Below are 4,900 nucleotides of genomic sequence, written 5' to 3'. Positions count from 1 at the left end.
ACCACAAAAGGTTATTGATGGCTCTCCGAATCCTTAATACTCCACTTGGAAACGCAAGGATCAACTCTTTTTTAGTTGGCTGCGTTCTTCCATGTCCGAAGATGTCTTGGCCTCCATGGCAAAATGTTCCACCTCTAATGCCCGATGGAAAGCTCTTGAGCAAAAATTCTCCAGTCAAACGAAAGCAAGACTTCTTCAAATCAAGTCTCAACTTTCCAACATTCGCAAGGGTAATCTTTCCATCTCTGACAATTATGACAAAGTTAAATTTCTTTGTGATAGTTTGGTTGTTGCTGGTTCTCCCATGGATGAAAGTGATATTGTAATGCATCTCATGAATGGCCTAGGTCCTGACTTTGATCCAGTTGTTGTTAATGTTACCTCTAGATCTGACCCTCTTTCTATGGAGGATGTGCAATCTTTGCTCTTAGCTTATGAAAACAGGTTGGAAAGACATCAAACAGTTGGTGAGCCCTTTACAAAGATGGCTGCCAACCTTTCTTTTGCATCTTCAAGAAACTTTTATGGTGGATATCGTGGGTCTATTACGTCTTTTCCAATAGCTGCTACTAATCAAGATTCCATGAGTTGTGGATCTGGTTGAGGTGATTTTCGTGGACCATACCCAAACCCCCGTTTACTTTGCCAAGTTTGGCTGAAAGTTCGTCACTCGATAGCTGTGTGTCACTATCGATTTTACAAGGCATTTGTTACACCCAAGAATGGGCCTCCCCAACCACGAGCACATCTTGGTGATGCTGATGATTATTGTGTCTCATACAGATTCTAATACACTTTTTTCTTCATCTTTTGCTAATACTTCCTCTCTACAACCTACTGGTTCTCATCATTCTCCACAAGGTGTTGCTCATGCTGTAATATCCAACATTTTCATTATACATTTTTTTATTATAAATCAGAGTTTTAATACATAAAATGTACAAGTTTACAAATTTAAGAAATAGTAATGGAAAAATAGTGTTTAAAATATCATTTTATGTTTTTAATGAGATTAAAGAGAGAGAAACTTGAGTAGTCAAGTATAGGACCCGAATGTCATATAATTTTAATTGAGGATTTTTATAAAATTAAGAAAGTTTTGCTAAAGGACTTATTTGAAAAGAATTTTAATATTTTGGGTCCAAGTGTAATTTAAAAAAATAATAATAAAAAATAAATAAATAAAATAAAATAAAAGGCTTCAGCCTTTCTTTTTACCCGAGCCCCTCTCTCTCTCTCCTCAGAAAACCCCTCTCTCTCTCTCTCCCCCCCCCCCTCTCTCTCTCTCTCTCTCTCTCTCTCTCCTCTGCGTATTACTGTTGCCGACGACGCAGGAGTACTTTCCGGCCACCATTTTTAGCCACGCGCCGGACCGTTGGATTCAGAGGCCTCCGAACTATCGACCTACGCGGGAATCTAGAACTCACTCGCCGATTAAACGCCTCAACCACTCGATTTAAGTTCGGCCACCCCGCGACTTCAAAGTTGCGATTCGGCCACCTCGGGCATCCGTTTGCCGATCCGTCACCACCATCGTGTTCCTCGTGTTGTGGGCTTCAAAACCCAATAACTTGTTCCTACATCTACCATAGTTGGGTGGTGGGCCCACCACGAGCCACCGCGATCCATCGTAGACCGACGGTCGAAACTTAGTGTTCGAGGTTCCGAAGTACGTTTTGAGTCTCAGAAAATCATCGTTTGACTTATTGTGGAACCCGATCATTTTGGTATAATTTCTTTAACCTATATATTGTGATTTAATTGTGATTGATTAGAGTAATTGTTATTATGCGTATTTATGGTATATAATTATATATTATTGATATATGGAATATTTTCTGTAATTTACTGGCTGTCTGGGATTATATATATTTTTGATACAGGTTTTGATTTTGGAATTTGTCCACTTTATAGCCGTTGTGCTGTCTAATTTTCTAGAAAATATTAGATATTAAATCAAGTATAAAAATACATATTTAATTGATTTTATATTAATATGGAAATTATTATGATTAAGTAATTTTAATTATTATTGTTATTATTTTGTTAAGTAAATCAAGAATACAGATTCATATATATATATATATATGAAAAGTATGATTTATAGTAAACCTATTATCTAACCATTATTATTGTATATTAATATTTGAATATTAAAATAATATCAAATATTAGTTTCCTACAGTTATTGATATTTGTAAGACCAGTGAAGTTTGGAGAAAGTATATTTATTATATCACTGGAATTGATATTATGACTAATTAATAATAATATAAATATTTATATTTATATTATTATCATTATATTGATTATTACAACTTTATGTTACAAATATGATTTCTTTTATAAAATGACTATTTGAATATATACATCCATATACGTATTGCTATTGAAGTATTTTGTTATTAATATCGAAATAAGTTTAATTATAGACGATAATTATTATTGTTGTTAGGATTATAATTATTATTATCATTTATATAGTTTCTGGTATGATTAATATACACTATCAATAGTGTATATTTACGGATTAGATAGAATTTAATAAATTATGTGCCTTGAATAGGATTTGTATGGATTTGATTGATTGACTCTTGGTGAGCCGTTTTAAAATAAGCTAAGGACCTAAGGTAAGTAAATCTCACCTTTTGTGCTTAAGTGTAAGATGCATGACTACATTGATTGTGTACATCTGATGAGTTAAGTATGGTATGATGATGATGCATATGATAAGTATGTGAAGAATGGTTATATGAACACCATAAGGGTGTTGTGTGATATGTAATTGATGAATTCTGTGATATGTGAAAGATGTCTTACTTGGTTAAGAATGATATGAATTATGTGCAAGTATGTGTTCTTATGCTGATGGATATGTGGATTACTCTATGTTCATGATTTGTTATATGTTATGATATATGAAGCGTTTAAGTTTTTAGGCTGGAAACCTTAGACCTGAGCCATAGCTCTACGTTAAGGTATAACAACGCCACCAACCCAAAGCTTCATGTATTATGACTAAAGATGTTTTGAGTTATATGAGATGTGATACAATGCCTTGATTGAATACCATCAACATCAGTCATGAACACGAACATTGGCATTTCAGCATCAGCATGTATGCATGGCATGTACAGTTATGTGATATATTATTATGTGATATAAGACCATGCATATGAATATGAGAAAAGTTATGAAATGTCTTGAAAAGTCTTATGTAAAGTTAAACATTTTAATGACACAAGGCTTAAGCAAAGTGATAATAAGATGTTTAAAAAGGGTGCCACTGTTTTGATGAAGCAATCAAGTAAGTTCAGTAAAGAAGACGGAAGTCTATAAGACTTATAGTGGCTGCCCACTAGTGTGGGCTAGGTCAGAGTTGACCATTCAGATATGTTTGCCATGTTTCCGTCTTTCTCCTCCATATGTGTAATAAGTATGGCAGCTATGGCAACGATGAAATGAGTGTTATGATGAGCCTAGCTGAGATGATGGCTAGCCGGAGGAGAACCCATGGGATTCTATATGATATGTGTAACAAGCCCTGCAGGCATTGGCTGAATCAAACAGTGTGCACAAGTGATATTGGGCCCATAAAAATGTGAAACTAAAAGAAAGAGCATAAAAGTAAAGTTTGAAAGTGCATGAGCAATAAATGAAATGCATAAGTATATAAGTAAGCATATTAGTATATGTGCACTACAAACTCACGACATTCATGTGTATGTGTATGCATGAGATTTGCTTACTGAGCGTTAGCTCATTATGTTATTTTCCAACATTTTTCCAGGTGTGGCTTTAGCTGTTGAGCAACTTGTGGAGCACGGACTCAGTAGCAATGCAATAATGGTTTAGAGTTTTCATATGGCTGCCTTAAATTTAAAGTATTCATACGTGTAATAATTTCTTCTAATAAGTTTATATAAAAGTTTAAATTTTTCTGTATTTCTTCGTATCATTTTATTTAATTCTTTTGGTCAAGTGCCTTACATACTCGTAAACCCTAGAATTACGAGTATGTGGCAGACGTACCCTACCTTAGGGACGTTACACATGCTACTCCTTCTCCAGATATTCCTGATGAAAATTCTCTTGTTGTCGTGGCTACTTCTCCATCTCCTCTTGCAAGTTTTGACACTAATGTCAGTTCTCCGAATGATGATGCTACTTCATCGGTTCCTGTTGATACTACATCCATAAATCCATTTGCTCATGTTGTTCATGATGTTGCCACAACAGCTCCTTCAATTCATCCTATGTGTACACAATCCAAAAGTGGCATTTATAAGTCAAAAGCTTACTTGGCATCCTCTTCCTGAATCATTGTTGCCTAGTGAACCAACCTCTGTTGAAAGAGCTCTTGCTGATCCCCAATGGTATAAGTCTATGAAGGTCGAGTATGATGCTCTTCTATAGATTAACACTTGGACTTTAGTCCCATATAATCCCAATATGAATTTGGTTGTGAACAAATGGGTCTTTAGAGTTAAACTTAAGTTGATGGCACCCTTGATAAATACAAATCACACTTGGTTGCAAAAGGTTATCTTCAAACTTTTGGAATTGATTATGCTGATACATTTAGCCCAGTGGTAAAGCCAACTATCACTACTACAAAAATTACATTATAAGTCGATTAAAAACTGACATCTGAATGTTCATAAGTCAGTTGGGAACTGACTTCCCATGCAATGACTTATGATGTAAAAACGTAGTAGGTCAGCTGGCGCAAAACCGACATCTGGTGTAAGACATGGTACGTCGGTGGAAAACTGACATCTGGTGTAAGACATAGTACGTCGGTGTCAAACCGACGTCTAGTGTAAGATATGGTAGGTCGGTTGTACACCGACCTCTAGTGTAAAACAGGATATGTCGGTTCACAGCCGACTTATGGTGT

At 35.4% G+C, this 4,900-nt stretch overlaps 1 long non-coding RNA gene across 1 annotated transcript; it reads left to right on the top strand.

Moving 5' to 3' along the window:
- Nucleotides 1-1,273: 1,273 nt before the first annotated feature.
- Nucleotides 1,274-4,057, top strand: LOC133810214 (uncharacterized). Its single transcript, XR_009881940.1, has 3 exons — nucleotides 1,274-1,727; nucleotides 2,567-2,630; nucleotides 3,791-4,057. It is a non-coding gene; the product is annotated as an uncharacterized LOC133810214 (long non-coding RNA).
- The last annotated feature ends 843 nt before the right edge of the window (nucleotides 4,058-4,900 follow it).

Source organism: Humulus lupulus, unplaced genomic scaffold, assembly GCF_963169125.1.
Source record: "Humulus lupulus unplaced genomic scaffold, drHumLupu1.1 SCAFFOLD_130, whole genome shotgun sequence".
Lineage (NCBI taxonomy): Eukaryota > Viridiplantae > Streptophyta > Magnoliopsida > Rosales > Cannabaceae > Humulus > Humulus lupulus.
Note: the sequence above shows the minus strand (reverse complement) of the source record. Positions and strands in the feature narration are given on the sequence as shown.